Source organism: Microcebus murinus, chromosome 3 (assembly GCF_040939455.1).
Source record: "Microcebus murinus isolate Inina chromosome 3, M.murinus_Inina_mat1.0, whole genome shotgun sequence".
Classification (NCBI taxonomy): domain Eukaryota; kingdom Metazoa; phylum Chordata; class Mammalia; order Primates; family Cheirogaleidae; genus Microcebus; species Microcebus murinus.
This window is the reverse complement of record NC_134106.1, coordinates 57,905,369-57,926,434: the sequence shown is the minus strand read 5'-3', so window position 1 is coordinate 57,926,434 and position 21,066 is coordinate 57,905,369.

Below are 21,066 nucleotides of genomic sequence, written 5' to 3'. Positions count from 1 at the left end.
AACACGAGGCAGATGGGCAGGAACTGGCGTGCTTACAGAGATGGAGGCTTCTTCTGTGACTTTTGCGGTTAATGTTACTGTCCGTGCCACACCCAAGCCTGGGTTTCTCGTCTGCCTGCATCCTTCTGTACTTCCCTACCACAGCCTGTGACCCAAGGTGGGTTGCTTAATTCTTTTTGACCACTGGGCTCTTAGCTCTCAGAGGGCAGCCAGTGTTGTGTTCCTCTCTTTGTCCGGGGGCCTGGCACGTGAAGTCAGTGCCCCATGTGTGTTAGTTGAATGGATGTGATTTTAAACTTCTTGAGGGTAGGGACTGGTCTTTCCCTTTCTCACCAATTCCATAGCTCAGCCCAGCCCAGCACTGAGCCCATAACAGGGCTGGTGGATTGGCCAATTGATGGGACTGCTGAAGAGTCACTTTGAAAAGTTTCCAGGTGAAACTGGACTTTGATCCTCAAGGAAACAAAGAAACTCAAAGGCTTGACTCTACCAAATATCTAGAGTGCCTGTCCGCAAAAGGGCAGACTCTGTGATATGTGAGCCATGACCATGGGCCCATGAGAAGGCAGTTGGAGAGGTAGGAAGGATTTGGGTTTTGCATGGACCAGTGGTGAACAAGTGCTAAGAAGTGAGGTGAGGTTAACTCAGCAGTCTGCCCCTGTGGTCCAAATCCAAAAGAGAGAGAGACAGAGATAGAAATGGAAGGAGAGAGAGAGAGAGAGAAAGAAAAGGAAGGAGAGAGAGCACCTAGGTTTGGAAGCTAGATCAAGCTGGACCTGAATCCCCTTTCCATTTATTTTAACTGTGGAATTCTAAACAAGGCACTCATTTTTAAGTCCCACTTTCTGCATCTGCAAAATGAGAATGAGATTAATGCATGTGATGTGCCCCACACTATGGTTGGCATGTGGTAGACATTCAGTAAATAATGGGAATTATTACTACCATGGCTCCATGTTTTATATGCGGTATGAGTTTGGGTTTAGCTAACTTCAGCCAAAGGCCCCTAGCTCGTAGAGCTGCAGAAAGGGTTGAATCCTAAGATCTTAGGCAGGCCAGGAAAGGAGGGCCCGGGGTTCAGGAACAGGAAGATGGCCTCTGAGCAGAGGCGGCACCAGACTCCTGTGTGAGCTCCGGTGCAGACCCTCAGACGAGTCTTCCTGGCGGCTGCGGATCCTGTGCTGACAGCCCCACCAGGACCACATGGAACTGGGGGAGAGGTGGTTCTCAGGAAACTGAGGCGCTGTCTCCAGAAGAAGGGAGCAGAGTTGCTGGGCAGGCAGAACCTTTGTGCTCCGCACCTAAGGATCCCTCTCTCTTCTCTTCTTCCTGACTCTTGGTGCCCACTTAGTCCTCATGAGCAGAACCAGGTAATTACCACCTCTCCCTCTTTCCCCCTTCCTCAAATTTAATCTCCACCAATTTTAATCTCAACACACTGTCTGCCCTGCCCACCACACCTGGCCCCAGGCAGGCTCTGAGCAGGAGGTGGCAGCTTTGCTCAAAGGGCTGCCCTGCTCCAGGACCTTCCTGCCTGCTCTGTCCCTCCCCGAGAGTCCCAGGCCCAAGACCACCTGTTCTTCACAGGGAAGGAACCTCAGGCCAGTGTTTAAATCTTCATTAAATCATCCTACTTCTATTCTTTCAAAACCAGCTCTTCTTTTGACTTTACTCTTGGCCAAATCCTGCGGAAAATATGTTTGTAGGGAGGCTATGAGGAAACCAGGGGCATCCGGAACAACAAGAGGCTCAATGGAGAATAATTGAAAACACAAATACTGAGGGTCCCTGAGGGCCCCGAGGGGCCATGGCAGGGCGCCCGCTGCTGGCCTTGCCAGGCCTTTCTACTCCAGTACTCTGTCTTGAGACTGTCACCCGCTCAGGACATCTTCACGGGCCTCCAGGCCTGAGAGGGCCACGCTTGAGAGGCCTAAGGCTTCGTGGTGACCGGCCACAGGCCCGATGAAGGTGGGAAGCAGGCTTAGGGTTCAGGACTGGCAGGCGGGCTTGTTTGTCTTCATGCCTCTGCCCACCCTCCTCCCTCAGACGCTCCCAGTGCCCAGTGTCCTCACGTCCCCAGCGATATTTGTCTGCTCCAAGAGGTGCTGCTTGCTGTCAGCCTCCCCCTTCCCTTTGTCCTTCTTAAAGCTTATCCCTCCTGGGTTTCCTTCCCTTTCAGCAGCCGCATGGTTAGGAGGCTCTGATCAATGAATTCCACATAGGTGTCCATTTAAAAATCTCAGGAAACTTGTATTTTAACAGGGCAGATTTAATGACAGAGTGACCAGTTCAAAGGGTAACTCTAAGGATTAGCTCCTCGTTGTGAGGTCCCCTGGGCAGTGCAGCTCTAGTGCCTGGGAAATGGTTGGATGGATGGATGATGGATAAATGGATAGATGGTGGATGGATGGATGAATGAGGGGTGAATGATGGATAGATGGATGAGAGATGGATGGTGGATGGAGGGATGGATGATGGATAGATGGATGGGTGGTGGATGGATGGATAGATGAAGGATGGATGATGGATGGATAAATGGGAGGAAGGGAGGAAGGAAGAGAGGAAGGGAAGAAGAAACTGGTAGGGAAACATTCCCAGTTACAATCACCTTCTCAGAGCTCCTCCCATCATACAAACAGATGGTCACCTGATCTGCCTATGAAGACCTGGCTCTGGGGGCAACTACACTTTACCAGCCTGAGCATCATTTAAAAGTAGGGAAATAATTTTTCATAAAGAAAATTATAGGAAATAGTAAAATGTGGCTTTTCCATAGTGGATTTTTTCCTTTTTTTTCCCTCCTTCTCTCCCTCCCTTCCTCCCTCTCTTTCTTTATTTTGAGATATAATTCACAAACCACAAAATTTACCCTTTAAAGTATATAATTCAGCAATTTTTAATATATTCACAAAGTTGTGCAACCATCACCATCATCTTATTTTACAATATTTTCACCATCCCAAAGAGAAACCCCAGCCCTCTTAGCAGCCACTCCCACCCCCCCAGTCCTCCGAACCACTAATCTACTTTCCGTCTGTATGGGTTTGCTTATTCTGACATTTCACATAAATAGAATCAGACAACAAGTGGCCTTTGTGTCTGGCTTCTTTCATGTAATATAACATTTTCAGGGTTCTTCTGTGTTGTGGAATGTATCAGTACTTCATTCATCTTTATGGCTGAATAATATTCCATTGTGTGGGTAGAGCACATTTTTATTATCCTTATGGACATTTGGGTTGTTTCTGCTTTTTGGCTATTATGAATAATATTGCTATGAATGTTCATGTACAAGTTTTTTTGTGGACATACATTTTCAATTCTCTTGGGTATATACCTAGTAGTGGAATTTGTGGGTCAGATGGTAATTCTTTTTTTTTTTGTTTATTTTTTTGGAGATAGGATGTTGCTATGTTGCCCAGGCTGGAGTGCAGTGGCTATTCACAGGCACAGTCATAGTGCTCCACAGTCTTGAACTCCTGAGCTCAAGTGATCCTCTTGCCTTAGGCTCCCAGATAGCTAGGACAACAGGCATGTGCCGCTGCACTTGGCTCTCGTATGGTAATTTTATGTTTAATTATTTGAGGAACTGTCATGGGTAGGAGATTTTTAATACCTTTTTAAACATTATAAACATAACATATGTTCATTGTAGAAAATTTATAATATATAACTACATTAGAAGGAAATATGACTCACTATAACTATAATATTAATATATGACCCATTAATAACTACCCTTAATATTTTGATGTATTTTCTTCTTGTCTTATATGCATAGTTTAAAAAATTGCATTGAGCAACTTTTGTGTTTTGTGTCCTAATTGTTTCACTTTACTTTCTATTGTAAGCATTTTCAACATCAACAAATATTATTATAATGTAATTTTTTTTTGGCCACGTCATATCATCATTGAATGCATCATAACTTATTGAATCAACCTGCTGTTCTTGGACATGTAGATAATTTCCACATTTTTTGTGATTATCACAAGTGGTGCAATAGCCTTGTAAGCACATGTCCATCTGCATCTCTGATAAGTTTTGAGATAAAATCTTAGAAGTGAAACTCTAGGTAAAAGAATGTGAACTTTTCTAAAAAACAATAAACCTTTTATTTTTAAATAATTTTAGGACGGGCGTGGTGGTTCACTCCTGTAATCCTAGCACTCTGGGAGGCTGAGGTGGGAATATCACTCAAGATCAGGAGTTCAAAACCAGCCTGAGCAAGAGCGAGACCCCATCTCTACTAAAAATAGACAGAAATTAATTGGCCAACTAAAACTATAGAAAAAATTACCTGAGCATGGTGGCGCATGCCTGTAGTCCCAGCCACTTGAGAGGCTGAGGCAGAAGGATCGCTTGAGCCCAGGAGTTTGAGGTTGCTGTGAGCTAGGCTGACGCCACGGCACTCTAGCCCGGGGAACAGAGTGAGACTCTGTCTCAAAAAAAAAATAATAATAATAATTTTAGATTTACAGAGAAATTGCAAAGATAGTACAGAGAGTTCCCATATACCCTTCATCTAGCTTTCCCTAATATTACTGTCTTATCTAACTTGGGTACATTGTCAAAACTGTTAAACTAACATTGGTATGATACTATTAAGTAAACTCCAGACTTTATTTGGATTTCACTTATTTTTCCATGATGTTCTTTTCCTATACTAGAGATGCAATCCAAGATAGCATGTTGTATTTAGGGTGTCAATATTTGTGTGTGAGAGAGAGATGCACACATATGTGCATGTATATATGAAAAGTTGTAACAATTTATATCCCCAACAGTAGTATTGTGTAGAAAAAAGACCTTGCCAACTTAAAAAGCATGACAACAATAACAATGTGGGCTGTAAACCTGTAATCCTAGTACTTTGAGAGACTTGAGGCTAGGAGTTTGAGACCAGCCTGAGCAATATTGAGACCCTGTCTCTGCAAAAATGTAGAGAAATTAGCCAGGTGTGGTGGTGCACACCTATGGTCCCAGCTACTCGGGAGGCTGAGGCAGGAGGATCCCTTGAGCCCAGGAGTTGGAGGTTGCAGTGAGCTATGACAATACCACTGTACTCTAGCCCAAGCAACAGAGTGAGTTCCTGTCTCAAAAAGAAAGAAACAAAGAAACCAATAACAATGTGGCTTTAGTGGGCATTTCTTAATTGCTAATGAGTCTATAGATTTTTTCATTTGTTTGGTGACCGGTTGCTTTCCTTTGTTTTTGCTTTTCTAATCATCTGTACGGATTTTTGTCAATGTCTAGAACTTTAGTTTCCATACAAGGTGACATACAGTGTCAGGTGAGCATCCAGAAGCTGCGACTGTATCCTGTGACGTCACCAAGGAAGGGGCACAGGGGAGGACAGGCCTGCCCACATGCTCCCTGCAGACCTGGTTTCCCCCTTGGAAGGCCTGCCCAGGGCCACGCGAACTGTGACGGTGGGGCGTGCTCTGGCCAGTGGCAGGAAGCCCGGCTGTGTCTGAAGGGCAACACCGGTGGGGAAAGAGCCCTAGGAGCCAGGAGACTGGGGTTTCATCGAGTTCTCCTACTTCCTGTGTGAACTTGGTAAATCCATTCTGTCTTCTGAGCTCTACAGTATCTTCTGAGCTCAACAGTTTTCCATCTGTTGAATGGGCATAAATTTGGGCTCGTTGCAGGGACTGAATGCCCAACTGTGAAGGCACTTTGCAAAGCACTGTACAAGCAGCTGATGCCATTATAAGGAATGATATCGGGAAGGGTACAGAGTAGTGCCCTACGTGGGCAGCGTGAATCTCAGTCCACTGACTCAGGCGGGCAAGAAATGCTCCTGAAGTCAACTCAGCTCCAACTCTGAGCCCCATCATGCCTGATGGGGAGAAAATTCCATTTTGGTCATTATTGGGCCCCTTCCCAGCGAGGGTTACCCCAGAATCCAGGAGGCTGATGGTATTGCCCAGAAAATGTGGGCAGGACAGCCCTGGCGAGGGGCATCTGTGTGCTCAGGCCACTGTGGGGCCTTTGTGCCCAGCCTGGGGGTCCCCGTGTCCAGGTCCCAGCCTCTCCACCCCCTGCGGCCCGCCCCTCCCAGCGGTCAGCGCACAGGCCTCCTCCTTTCCCACGCCCCACGTCCTCCTCCATCTCCCCCCACTTCCTCCCTCCCAGGGTGGCCTCCAAGACACGCCCCTCAGAGTCACAGGGAGCCAGACTCAAGGAAAAAGAGGCAAAGGAGAGAAGGGTCTGGGGGCAGCTTCTGCCTGGTCCTGAAACTCAAACAGCCCCCAGGCAGGAGAGGCCAGAAGACGACAGATCCAAGGCCTTCCTGGGATGGGAGGGGAAAGGCAAAACACAACCATCTCCACACAAATGAGTATCTGAGAAAATAATCTGGCCACGTGGAGAAGAAATGGGAAGGCATGACCTCTTGTCCAAACTCACAAACCTGCCATGTGGCCTCCAGCGGGTCACCGTGTCCTGGAGCTCAGGTTTCCTCAGTTGTACAAGGAGGGGCAGGTTCCGTAACCTGTAAGGCAGCTGTGGGCACTTGTGGCCCCAGTGTCTGCCACAGCCTCTGCTGCGAGGTCTCACGTTGGTGCTCAGGGCCTTTCCCAGTCACCACCTGGCCAGGACACCTTTAACGTTGTCACTGACAGACTTTCACTGTGGCCTGCTGCTGGTCCTGTCTGTGAGGTTGTTTTCTTTCTTTCTTTCATTTATTTTTATTTATTTATTTATTTATTTTGAGACAGAGTCTAACTCTGTGGCCCGGGCTAGAGTGCCGTGGCATCCGCCTAACTCACAGCAACCTCAAATTCCTGGGCTCAGGCCATCCTCCTGCCTCAGCCTCCCGAGTAGCTGGGACTACAGGTATGTGCCACCATGCCCGGCTAATTTTTTCTATGTATTTTTAGTTGTCTAGCTAATTTCTTTCTATTTTCAGTAGAGACGAGGTCTCGCTCTTGCTCAGGCTGGTCTCGAACTCCTTAACTCAACCAATCCGCCCGCCTCGGCCTCCCAGAGTGCTAGGATTTCAGGCGTGAGCCACCGCGCCCGGCCTTGTGAGGTTGCTGTCGTAGCTCTGCGTCATCATCACTGAAAACGCAGCTGTCTCCAGGCTCGGCGAAGCGCTCTCCATGCGTTATCTCATTTAACCCGCGTGAATGCTTGATGGGTCGGGCTTCTTGTTTTCATTTTATGAAGGAGGAAACAGAAGCCCAGAGAAGCCATGCTGCCCTCCCACAGCGGCAGGGTGGGTGAGGCAGAGCTGGCCTCTCTCGCAGACTGAGCTCTCTGAGCTGTGCCCCACGGGGGGCCAAGGGCACGGGGAGGCGGCATCCTGGGTCAAGCGTGGATCCTCCTCAGAACCGGTCTGGGCAAACCGTCCTGGGGAGACGCCCAGGTTCTCACTCCCCCTGGGGCCTGGAGGGTGGAGAGAGAGTGTTGGGAAAGCTTAGAGTCCCCGGGGAAGAGGCTTCTCTGGGACTTGGAATGAGCATTTCTTTTTGGGGTCAGTACATGGCCACAAGGCCCAGGATGCTGCGGAGGGCCGTGGCCAGTTGTGTGCATGCAAAGGAGGCCCCAGAGCACCCCAGGAGGTCTGGGTTTAGACCCAGTCTCTGGAGGATACATGCCCACACTCATCATGCACCACCTGGGGGCAGGGACGCCTACTGTGGCTCGTGACACAGATGATAGGCCAAACCACCTGGAAAGGCACAACCCAAAGTGACCCCAACAGGCCCTTCCTCCGCACCCCTCCAGAGCTACTCCTACCTCTAATTTTCACCTTGTGACTTTCCACCACGAAGAGTAGTGCGTTTCACCCAACTTTCCCAGTGCTCTTGTGGGGAAATGGTACCTTCTTCATCCAAATCTTAGCTAAGCCAGATTTGGGGTTATATTAACTCATAAATCACATTGGGCCATTTCTTTCCATTTGTACTTACTAAGCCCGTGCTGGGTGGTCCTGGGCCAGGCCCTGTGAGAGTATAGCGGAAACCCAAGGCATAGAAGTTATCTGGGGAGGCCACCCTTCATTGCACAGATGGAAACATGACAGCCTGGAGATACCAAGGACCTCACCCAAGGTCACACAGCTCCTTGGGGGCAGTCTTGGGCTTGGAACTTGAGGTTCCTGCCTTTCAGCCCTGTGTTCTTTCAACAGCATCTTACACAACAGGCAGTATGGTTGGAGAAGCAGGAGTCACACCTCCAAACAATTGCAGACACTTTGGGGGGGAGCAGAGTCACCTGTTGGTGATTTCTCGCCCGCAGTGGCCTGCTGCCAGTGTCCAAAGTTGTTTGTTTACTTATACGTGCTTGTCTGGGGGTTGTCATTTTCCTTTGAGACACTGGGAATTTCCATAATTAAAAAAAATTAGTAAAATTGAATTTCTACATTTTTTTTCCCAGTTTGTGCTTCTCGTGTGTGCTGTAGGGAATATTCTAGTAGTTTCTATACTCAGACAACTCGTTGGTTGATCTGAGACTCTCTCTGTGTGTGCTTTCGGTGGGGGCACAATGACAGAAGAGGGTGGGAACAAAGCGTGGAGAGGCCATGCCATGCCATCGTACTGAAGGGGCCACTCGCGCCTGGAGGCTGCTTAACCACTTCGGCACGAGCGTCGACTATAGTCGGTAGCCACAGATGAACGCGCAGGTCGACTTGAGCCGACAGCCGTGATATGACTTTTCTAATTTTTTATTTATCAAAATAAAATTGTGAACATTTAAAAATAACGTAATAAAAACATATATGTATATGTTACCTATTCTGATTTACATTACAAGTAAAGCTGCCTGTAAAGTAACACGAGCTTTCAGTGCTTTAAAGCTTTCCTCATCACACAAGAGCAAAATGGATTCGTCGTCAACACGCAGCACAGACTGTCGTGCGGACTGCGAGTGCCGGCTGTGGGCAAGGTTCCGCGGCCCGTGAGCACCGTACAGAAGTGGTTAACCCACAAGTGTGCAAGTTTTCAAGGCTGCTGACTTAGGGTCAATGTGATCCATTCATTCCCTCACTCAAATAATTCTGGAAAGCATTTAAGACATAATCATTTGAAATCACTTCTGGGCAAAGGTGCTGTGTCAGGTTCTGGAAAGGACTGGCTCTATACCCAGGGCCATGTCTTGGTCATATTCTCAGCTACACAGGGACCTCAAGGGCTCTCACTCAGCCTTAAGGGCTCTGGAGTTGACTCCTGGCAAGTGGCTCCAGCGGCTGGTTCTGGGCCAGCGTCAGAGCGACGGCTGCCCACCCACATCGCTGCTTCTCCAAGATCAAATTAGAGGGAGCAAGGCGATGGGACGAGGTACTGTGGGGCTAGGCCTGCTTCTTTCTTTTAATTTTTGGAGACAGAGTCTTGCTCTGTTGCCCCGGCTAGAGGGCCATGTTGTCATCATAGCTCACTGTAACCTCAAACTCTTGGGCTCAAGCAATCCTCCTGCCTCAGCTTCCCAAGTAGCTGGGACTATAGGCATGTATCATGCACCCCTGGCTAATTTTTCTATTTTTACTACAGACAGGCTCTTGCTCTTGCTCAGGCTGGGCTCGAACTCCTAATCCTCTCACCTGGGCTTCCCAGAGTGCTAGGATTCTAGGCATGAGCCACTGAGCGGGGCCTGGCTGGACCTGCTTCTAAGTAGAAAACGCGTCTCTCAGAAGCCAGTGGGCCCACAGCAGCGGCTGGAAGAGCAGGGGTTTCCGCCCCTCCTTGCCTTATACCCACTGTTTCATCAGGGTAGATGAAAACAACGAGGCCCACTATCCAGAACCAATGTCAGGTTTGGATCCCACAGAGTCTTGAATAGAAGCCTGGGGGCCTTCACACAGGAAGGGCACAGGCCTCAGAGGTCACCTGTCCTAACACAGGAGTTCAGGGCCTCCAGGGCCACACAGCTGGCCAAGGGGCAGGGCTGTGTGCGGTTTGGCCACATTTCTAACTCATGTTTCTTTGGAGCTATGGGTTGGACAGATTTTATCTTGCCTGTTTTGACCCTTCATGAGGCAAGAGCTGGGGGCAGGGAAAGGAGGGAGGACAGAGAGGGCAGCGAGCACAGTGGTTCTTCTTTTTGTCTGTTTAGCAACTTCCCGTGGCTTTTGAGCAAGGACAGGTGTAATTCCTCGTGTCTGAGGTGCCCAGGCTCAAGGCTGTGTAGAAATTGACCTTGGCTCAGCCAAAGCAAATCCAAAATCAAAAGCAAGTTCATTGCTGTGGGGGAAAGGGAGGAAAGATATTAAACAGGCAGCCTCTGGCTGGGCCCTTCCCCTCATCTGGCCAGCCATTCAGCACATAACCTCTGAGCACCTACTAGGTGCCGTGCACAGCAAGGGGTCTTCTGCCTGGGGTCCCCTCCACGCTCCACTCCTTTCCCTGGATGGCCCAGCAAGGCCACACTCTCCCAGTGAAGCCACAGAACCACAGGGAGAAAACCGTGGACTTCGCCCCTGTCTCCAAGGGAGTGAAGCTGGTGGCCACGTCTCTTGGCAAATTAAAACACACCTGTTACACTTTTCCTCACTTCTGAGTGCTTTCCAAACAGACTGAAGGAGCTCAAAGAATTTCACCCTAAATATGACTCCTTGGTATGAAGAATATTGTGAATTAAAGGCCCTTAGAGGTCAACCGGCAATAGGAGAGGCTTTCCCTTCCTTCATAAAAACTAGACCCACGAGAAAGAACAATGGACTTCCCTTCCCCTCCCTGTTATCTCACTATATTGCAGGAAAGAAGATCCAGAATGCAACCAGACCTGGCCCAAATTATTTTAAATATATAATAATACTTGTCTCTTAGGTTAATTTAATTTCCAAAGAGAAGCATTTACAAGTCAATCTGTTTCCTCCTCGTCCATTCATTCTCCCGAGTACCTGTTCATCCTCCCTAGTAACCACTTACTGCCATGGAACAGAGTTACCTACATTCCTCATCTCCCCCTCTCCTCTAAAACAAGGGCATATAAACTTCTGGACCCCACTGGGATGCTGGTAATCGCTCTGTGATTCTCCCCCCAAGCACAGTAAATAAATCTCTTTCTCTTATTGATCTGCCTTATTGTGAGTTGAGCCTTCCCCTTCCAGGGCGAAGGGGAAGTCTCCCCTCGCCCCCGCAGTACAGGTCGCGCCCTTGCCGGGCCTCTCTGCTCCATCCAGAATGTCCGCTTCACCCAGGACGCGCCTTTCCTTCCTCGCATCTCACCCAGGCAGTGCTCCTCTGGCAGCCGGGGACAGCCAGGTGCTCCAGCAGGCCCGTCCCACCTCAAAGGGAGCTCTGCCCTCCAAGCGTGGCCACGACTCTTCAGCTTTTCCTGCCTCTAGAGCTGACCCTCCTTCCTCCTGCCCGAGGATCCAGCCTCGGCCTGCAACCGTCCTGGGGGCAAGGGGGCTGCCAGGCATGTGCCCAGGCTGCTCTGTGCCCGGAGGACAGCCCTGCCCCAGGAGTGCTGGGCTGGAAGGCGCCACGTGGGAGGGCAGCTGGCTGATGGGGGACACCATAGGAACGTGACATGCCAGCAGAGAACAGCCTGGCTTCATGGCTCCCTGCTCTCTCAGCCACCCAACATTGTCATTACCCGGCACTCTTTCACCTCTGCATGAAAATGAAAACGGTTCCAGAATCCCCCTGGATCCCAGCCTTCTCCTGCTCCCTGCTCTCACCCCTCCAAGCTCCGCAGGGCCCCCAGCACTGCCCCCATGCCCTGCCTGCCCTTCTCCTGAAGGCCCAGCCCTCCCCATCACACCAACCCCCCTCCGACCCCCACTGCCCCGCCCAACCTGGCAAGGACACCCCAGGCTGGGGCCAGACCCTCCCCACCCCCAGCGTGGGACTGAGCTACTGCAGCTCGGGCCACCCACCTTCCAAACCTCACTCAGCCGGCAGCACCTCCCCTCTCCTCCTGGCTGTCCCGGCCTTCCCACTGTGCCCCGCCCACGGCCGGCCACCACACTCCAGCAAGCCATCCGCTTCCCACCCCACTGAGAAACCAGAGGTGGCCAGCCCGCCTTCCCGCTATGGCGTCTCGAGGGTGCCGTGCAGCTCTCCCCGCCAGGGGAGACGCGGACAGCCCCCTCATGGCCGCTCAGCGTGGATGGGGTGGGCGGGCCCTGGCCCCTCTGGCCCTGCCACCTGCAGTCTGAGCACTACTCCGCTCCAGCCCTGCCACCTGCTTCTCAGCTTAGGTCCTTCCCTGGCCACTCTGCTCCTCCCGCTACCTCGCACAGGCGTCTCCCCAGCGTCTCCCAGCTCCGTTTGGGGTCTGCCTCCCAGAGAACCCAAGCTACAGCTTGCAGGCCGTCCCGGCTTGGCGTCTGCTTATTTTCCTGCTTGGCTTCCACACTTGCGTCCGTGCACACCCGCATGAAAGACACTTCTCCCTGCCTGAGGCCAATGTCCCCAGCTGGGTGTGTGTCCACACCTGTTGGTCCCTCTCCTGACCCCACGGCCCTGGCTCATCTCCCAAACTTTCTCCTGCCCTTTGCTGCCCCACACTTTTCCTCTATAGCTGTTCTTCCTTCACCCAGTGACACTAGGGCCACCTGTGACCCCGAGTTCCTAAATTTCTCGGTCACTTTTTGATCTTTGCTGCATTTGCCCTGCACTGAGCACCCGTCTCCTCTTTCGTCCGAGGGCCTGCTCTGCTGGCCCTGTCCCTCTTCCCCCACTGCTCCTCCCCTCTCCTTCTCTGGGCCACCCTCAGTGCTGGTGTCCCGCAGGGCTTTGTCTTGCCTCCTTCTCTCCTCAGTCTCCACGAGGGAGCCAATTCCCAAATGCTGGCTTGCTGAGGGCTCCCATTTTTTATAAAACATCTTATTGTACTTCATTCACTCTTCTTTTAAATTTGTATTTATTTGAGACAGAGTCTCAATTTGTTGCCCAGGCTAGAGTGAGTGCCGTGGCGTCAGTCTAGTTCACAGCAATCTCAAACCCCTGGGCTCAAGTGATCCTCTTGCCTCAGCCTCCCGAGTAGCTGGGACTACAGGCATGCGCCACCATGCCCAGCTAATTTTTTCTATATATATTAGTTGGCCAATTAATTTCTTTCTATTTATAGTAGAGACGGGGTCTCGCTCTTGCTCAGGCTGGTTTCGAACTCCTGACCTCGAGCAATCCGCCTGCCTCGGCCTCCCAGAGTGCTAGGATTACAGGCCTGAGCCACCACACCCGGCCTATAGAGACAATGTTAACGCACATTAAACTTAAATGTATGCTTTGCCTATAATCATTACATTGTGAATAGCACAGAAAAATTAAGCAAATATTCTTCCAGTATTCAAAAACTATCATCTGCTTCAATAAAGAAGTTGCTCAGGTCACTGACAAACAAGTTAAATCCAACCTATGTCTTCATTGTTTCACTTTTTTCTTACTAGTTGGTACAAACAAAAATATCAAATCAACATTCATGTTGGATTACATCCGTCAGTTACAACTGCAGGCTGGGTACAGATTCGGGAGGTTGGCGAAAACCAATGAAAACGTTCTGTAGGACTCAATTGGCTGTACGCAACTAACAGTAAAGAGTAGCGTATATTTCATTATTATTTGTAAATTGCTCACCATCCTTTAGGTCAACACAGTTTATAATGAGTGTATGTATGTGTACACGTGCACACATTCCCCCTAGAAAGCCCGCTGTTAAACGTTACCCGCGCCCCACTGGGTAGCTAGGGCTGCGGAGCGAGGAGAGATTGACTGTTGGGGAGGTTCCCAGGAGAGAAGGGAGTCTGATGGAAGGGGGGGCGGGGCAGGTGGGTGGGAGTGGGGGGGTCAGGTGTTAGGATTCACCTGGACAGGCAAAGAGACCCCGAGAAAGGATGTCTCGGGGCTTCCCATTTTCTCTGCCAAACACCATGCGAAACGTCTTCTGAGAGCGTGAGGCAGCGAGGAGCTGAGGACGGGTGAGAGCTTAGCCTAAGTGGTCAACGGTCAACGTGGGGCAAGAGGAGGAGCTGGGAGGATGAGGACAACTAAGGAAGACTACTGAGCACAAGCGGGAACCCAGAGGACAATGACAACAGATTCCCAGCCCCTGGCCGACGGTGGGTTTGAACTCAGGCAGCCTGGCTCTGTTGACAAGGTAGGAGACTACATACACAAAGGCACGGTTCTCCTCGGCAGAGCTCCCCAGAGTTCGCAAGTTCAAATGGCTCCAGGACGGAGATTGGCGGGGCAGGTATGGCCACATGTCAAGGGCGGAGGACACCCCGAGGGCCTCCAGCGCCTTCCTGCCACCCGATGCTGTTAGCGCTCTGCACTGTCTGTTGAATCTAATCATAATGAATCCGGGCTTGCATTTTTAATATCTTTGTTATTTCATTTTATTTTCTAATAATTCATTCGTATTATATTTTTTAAATGGTAGAGTATTTGACAGATTGGAAATTTACAAAACTGATCCTGCCTCTTAGAACATTTGAGCAGTACCGTCAGAACCTGTCTTTCTAATCACGTCCCTGCTGGCAACCTTTAGCGATCCCCACTGGCTATAGCAGGTTTCTTGAATGGTGGGTGGGGACCAATTAGTGGGTTGAGAGATTAATTTAGTGTGTCATTACCAATATTAAAGACAGAAAAGGAAAAGAAGTGGAGTCAAATAGAAAATATCAGAGAATATTACATATAGTATTTATATTAATAAATACATTTTATTTCAGTTACATACGTGTTTCACATATTTTAGTCATATGTGTACTGGATTATGCTGAAAAAATGTTTTGTTTTGTTTGTTACTATGATCAAAGTAAAAAAAAAAAAGAAAGAAAAACTTTGGGTGCCACTGGACCCTAACCCTAACCCTAACCCCAACCCTAACCCTAACCCCAACCCTAACCCTAACCCTAACCCTAACCCTAACCCTAACCCTACTGGTCTATGGATAAAGACAGCACAGCCAGGCCTGACATTCAAGGCCATCGAGTCTGGAGTGGTTGTGGAAGAGATTGGGTAATGCTTCAGGAGAAGGGTGAGGACGTGCTGGGTCAGAGGGCGTCCAGGTTATGGACGAGCAGAAGGAAGGACGTGAGTAGAGGCCCAGAAACACCACAACTTTCATGCCTAGACTGTGCTAGTGCTCCAGCTGAGAGGGGCTGAACCTGGCCTCTGGGACCTTGCAGGCGGCCTGAGGATCACAGTCCCCTGTGACACGAACTTAGAGGAGGGAGCCCCTAAGTTTGCTGGGGAAATCAAGGGAGCCTTCCTGGAGGTGGCAACCCCTTAGCTGACCTCTGAGGGAAGTGCTGGGATTTGCCAGGAGAACAAGGGTGTGGAGAGGGCTCGCCCAGCCAAGTGAGTGGCTTGTGAAAAGGCACCATAAAACCAGTCCTGTTTGGGGAACTACAAGCCATTGAGTGTAGGTGGAGCATGGACTAGGGATGGAGCCTTTGCCATTGTGTTGAGAGATGAGATTTTATTTTGGGATGAGGAGCCCTAGAGGAATTGTGAGCAGAAGAATGGCATGAGCAGACTTACATCTTTGGAAGATGACTCTGGTGGCCTGAGGAGGGTGGATTAACGGGGAGGAGGCGGAGGCAGGGGACCTGTAGGATGACTACCCGGCTCGGACAGCCCAAAGAGGGGGAGGGGGAGACTCAGGAGGAGTTGGATTCACCGCGGGAGGAGGGAGGGAGTGAGGGAGACCTCTGTGTGTCTGACTCCGAGAACGGGCTAGATGCTGGACGGTGGTGCCATTTGCCCAGGTAAGGGATGCAGGACGGGCACACCAAAAGCCCTGACTCGAGCATTCTACAAGGTATCCATGTAACAAAAACACTTGTACCCTCTTTGTAATTTCAAATTAAAAAGAATGCAGGAGGAAGAGATGCCTGGCGAGAAAAGAGCACGTTCAGTATAGAAAGTGGCAGTTCTAGGGGGACTAGTCGGGCGGGCGGCAGGGGCAGAGGGGAGGACAGACGAGCAATGCAGCCTGGGCGTCCCTGGCCTGCAGGAGTGTGTGCAATGGAGGGAATGGGCCGCGAATGAGCCTCAGGGAGCCATGTGTGGGAGTGTCCAGGGAGAGGGGTCCCACGAAAGGAAGAGAGGAGTGGCTTTAGACACAGAAGATCCAGAAACTTGGGTCACAGAAACCAAAGTAGCAGAGAAGACCTAGGAGGAAAAGCAAAGATGCAAATGCTTCAGAAGGTCAGATTCCCTGGAGGGCGAGAGGGACCCCAGGATGTGGCCACTGGGAGCCACTGGTGCCCTTGGCAAGGTGAGGGCGGAGGGCGGTGGGGAGTGGAGGTGATGCAGCGAGGCAGAGGGTAAGCGGGGCTGCCCCTGACCTTGTGGCGCCTTTGTGAGAATTAGAAAGGGCGCTCCTCCCCACAGGCAGACCCAGACCCTCATCCTGGCACGCTGACTTGGCAGGAAGGGTGCAGGCTAGATAGACTTCAGCCCCTACCTGCCCCACAGTGGGGCGTCCATTTACCACAGCGCTTTGAGTAGGGACTAACCCTTCTAGAAACTGCCCGGGAAGGAAGGAGAGAAGTGGTCCTTGACCAAGAGAAGCAGGATCATGCGAGGATTTTCCTTTTTAAGATGTGAGAGATCTACGCATGCCAATTTGCGTGAGGGAGGGGAACCCAGGGAGAGTGAGAATTTGGAGACTCAGGAAAAGTGGGTGCAGGGCAGAGAGACGTGCAACTAGAAGCCAGGTGGGAGCCCAGGCAGGAGGGCGCAAGGCTGGGGCGGCTGCCATGACCGAGTGGAGTGAACAGAGGCCTGCGCTGCAGGGACGAGTTAGTTCAGAATCTCTGCCATGCAGACCAGGGACCACCTGTCCCCAGTGACCAGGGATTCCAGAGCCCAAGGCTAGGGGACATGCAGGTTGTCCCAGGAGCAGGCCCAGAACTGGGCAGGCCAGCATGGGGAGGGTCTTGGCACAGAGCTTTTGTTTACTTATTATTTCCTTTTCACCACGGAAAATTTCCAAACACACCTAAAAAGTAGTGGGAAACTCAAATAAACCCTGTTGCATCTATCATTTAGCTTTAACAATTATTAATATTGCCAGTCCTACTCTATGTACCAGTCCTTTTAAGAACCTTTAAAAACATTTAAAACAGGCCAGGCGCAGTGGCTCACGCCTGTAATCCTAGCACTCTGGGAGTCCGAGGCGGGCGGATTGCTTGAGGTCGGGAGTTTGAAACCAGCCTGAGCAAGAGCGAGACCCCGTCTCTACTATAAATAGAAAGAAATTAATTGGACAACTTCTATATATAGAAAAAATTAGCAGGGCACGGTGGCACATGCCTGTAGTCCCAGCTACTCGGGAGGCTGAGGCAGAAGGATTGCTTGAGCCCAGGAGTTTGAGGTTGCTGTGAGCTAGGCTGACGCCACGGCACTCGCTCTAGCCTGGGCAACAAAGCGAGACTCTATCTCAAAAAATACATTTAAAACAAAAAAGTTTTAAATAGATTTTAGCTTTTAGAGCAGTTTTAGGGTCACAGAAATTTTGAGCAAAAGGTACAGAGATTTCCTATATATTCCCTGTTAAGACTTTATTTAAAATAGTTTTAAGCTTATAGGAAATTGCAAGAACAAGTTTCTTTAATTTTAAATAACTTTTTCTTATTAGAGAATATATTTGCAGAATGTAGAAGAAAATTAAGATCATGATTCCACCATCCCTGAATAACTATTGTCATTGGTGTATTTCTTTCCCATCTTTTTTCTGTGTTTATATACATACTTTCCATTTTATCCAGACACTAAGCCCATACCCCCACCCCCACCCTCACCCCCGCCTCCCTGTCCGGGCCATGAGAGCACGTGGCAGGGGCCTCACTGCCCAAATACTCCTCAGAGAGTTTGCTGTGAGCAACAAAAATGAATCCAAGATTTTGGTCTGTGGATGCCCTCATTTCCTGGTTTCAGTGCCAATGCAGGTTTCCTCTTTAATATTCCTTTGATTTCCATTTTTCTTTGGTAATATCGGTTGATGTCTGGTGGGAGCAGTTGCCCAGTGCTCTTTGGGCCGCCTACCTGCCCAGAAGTCTCCAAGTGTGTGCTGGGCTCCTCCCACACGCGTCACTGTGGATTCGGAGTATCTGGGTTTGAGTCTCCCCCACTCATCTGGAACCCTGAGGGTAGGGCTCAGGTCTGATTCACCTCTCAGAGTGAGACAGAGTTGGCCTCAGTAAATATGTATGGAATTGAATCAACCCACTTATTTGGCATTGCCCATCCTAGTCTATACTACAGACTCTCTGAGTGCCTCACGCCAATTTATAGCCACCATCATGGTGACTGGTACACAGTAAGTGCTCAATAAATGTTTGTTAGTGCTGCTACCAATAATCCGGAGATTTCCATACACGTCAGGGCTCTGCTGTTCTTGCCTTCTTTCTTTTCCTTCCTCTCTCACGTCTTCTGGATGGTAAAGAAGAGAGATGACTTTGATATGGCAGAGGGAAGGTACCCTCCTCCCTGCTGCCCTTCCCCAGGCTCCACCCCCACCCCTATCTTTTGTCTGTCAGGAGCAAAGATAAGTTGGCAATTGATTCAAAAGAAGCAGTTCCAGAGTTCCAGGCAGAGCTGTGGTGGCTCACACCTGTAATCGTGGCACTCTGGGAGGCCGAGGCTGGAGGATTGCTTGAGCTCAGGAGTTTGAGAACAGCCTGAGCAAGAGGTCTCCACTAGAAATAGAAAAATTAGCTGAGCATGGTGGCATGTGCCTATAGTCCCAGCTACTTGGGAGGCTGAGGCAAGTGGATTGCTTGAGCCCAGGAGTTTGAGGCTGTAGTGAGCTACAATGATGCCACTGCATGCTACCCAGGGCAATAGAGCAAGACTCTGTCTCAAAAAAAAAAAAAAGCAGTTCCCTATGCTGAGGCTATTTTATGTTTTCATTGCTCACAATACTAGTTTTCATTGCTCACAATACTAGTTTTCATTGCTCACAATGCTAGTTATCATTAGCAGCAATTAAAACTATTTCAGGATCAGTTCAAAGCTGCCTCTGAGGTATTTTAAGTTGGACAAAAGTTCTCCATCTGTCTAGGTCTAAGCCAAGTTTCCTGGTGTAATTAGAAGCCCACTTACATGTGAAGATTACCCAATCTGTATGTTTTGATTGCCTAAATATTTCACAAATTGCAGGGGTGTTTGTTAAAAGTGCTTTAAAGTCCCCAAAGCTGTCTGGACCTGTTTTACAAGTCCCACTCCCACTCCCAATCTGAACTAAGTGGCGGGACCCTGAAGATAGGCGGGAAGGAAGGGGATCTGCCTAGATCTTTCCTTAGAGCCGGCCCCTCTTGCCAGGCAGCCCCGGCCTCTGTGGCCCAGAGGGAGGGTGGCAGGGATGAGGGCCTGCTCTTGGGTGGGGTCACCAGGAATTGGGGAAAGGCAGGAACCCAGTTCAGAGGGCTAGGCCATGAGGAGGGGACTTGTTAGTTATCTTCATATTTGATTGAAAGATAAAAACAGGCAGAGAACCGGGCCGGTTTGGGCCAATTGGACTTCTAGGAGAGAGTCAGCAGCTTGCTCTGACCAACCCTTGATTGGCCCTGGCTCTGACCCTGGGCCTGGAGGGCTCTCGATGGCATTGGGGCCAGGGATCACGGTTCCCCAAACACCTCAGGACCCTCCAGGGTCATGACTGACACCAAGCATCTTGCTGCCTCCATGCTGGATTCGGCAGGTGGACTGAGCTGGGCCACTCCCGGGTGGAAGGGCTCCTAAGCTAGGTGGTGAGGAGGGTAGAGGGTGACCCAAACGGGAAGAAGGGGCTCTGCAACAGTGGAGAACTGGGGAGGGGCCCTGCAGACAGGAGGGCTCTGTCCCTCTGCAGCACTGCTGGCCTGTTCAGTGAGGGCTGTGGCAGGAACTCTCATGTCACGGAGGTCGGGCAGGGACCAAGAAAGGGGCCACTCGAGGACATGCCTTTGGCCGTGCCTGAGCGTGAATGCTGGGTGGTGCCTGTGCGGTCACTGTGGGCCTTGCAGTCTGAGGGTTTATGGTTTGGGAAAGAGGGACCTGCTGGTGCCTTGCATGTCCCCACACACCCTGCTTTGGTCAAAGCCCACCCAGACCCCCTTCGGCTCTGATCTGAATTCCTAACCAGATTCTTGTGCCAAATTCTCCTCTTGATCTCTCTTTCAGCGTGAAGACCTGGTGCCATAAGTCTGTATAAGTAGAGCGCTGGAAGTGGAGTGCAGCGGTGGGTGGGCCTCCTGGCAGCTGTGCCGCCTCCGCGACACACCCACACCTTCCCGGACGTGGCCTCAGGATGGGCTGGGGTGCCGTGTTGTGCAGGGGAGGGGCAGGAAAACAGCGGCCTTGCTCTTGGTGGTTTGAGTGCCCAGAGGTGGCCTCACAAGGTGGCAGGGAACAGAAGGCAGGATGACCCACTTAGAAACCAGCTCCTTTCAAAGCGGCGTGGCTGTGACGGGGCTGCTTTAAGTGGGTCAGCCTGCATATATACATTGGCCTTCAACTCTTCAAAACTTGGCTGTTAAACATCTACATCCTGTTTCATTAGCTTGTAAGCCATGGCCATGGGGACCTGCCTAGTCTTCTGAAGAGTAAGTGTGCCCAGAGGCTAATAAACAGCAGGTGCCTCCAATAAATAGGATGTTAATGCTCAATGTAAATGTGGGTGCAAATAAATATGTGAAACAAAAGGTGGAGCTCAATTCTACATGCAAGTTACACAATTTCTTAGCCATGTTGTACTAACTGTAGTGTGACCATATATATAATGTATGTTTTACACTTACAGAATGTGTATACAGTGAGTGGGGAGAGTGTTTTGAGGACAGTGTGTATATATGTGTGGCATTTGGTAAGGTGCATGTGTGTGTGTCTGAGTGTGTCTCCATGTGTGTCCCTGTGTGTGTACATGTGTGTGAAGAGAAGGCTTTACCACCAGATTGGTTGGGGACAAAACCAGCTACATAATTTGCAGGGCCCAGTGCAAAATGAAAGCATGGGGTCCCTTGTTCAGAATTATCAAGAGTTTTGAGATAGCAACAGCAGAGCATCAAACCAAGCCTGGGCCTTTCTGACTGCAGGGCAAGTTGCACGCCCATGAAGCTGGCCACAGTTGCAGAAAGGGCACCTCCTTGTCTCTCTTCAACCTTCCTGTGCTGAATTG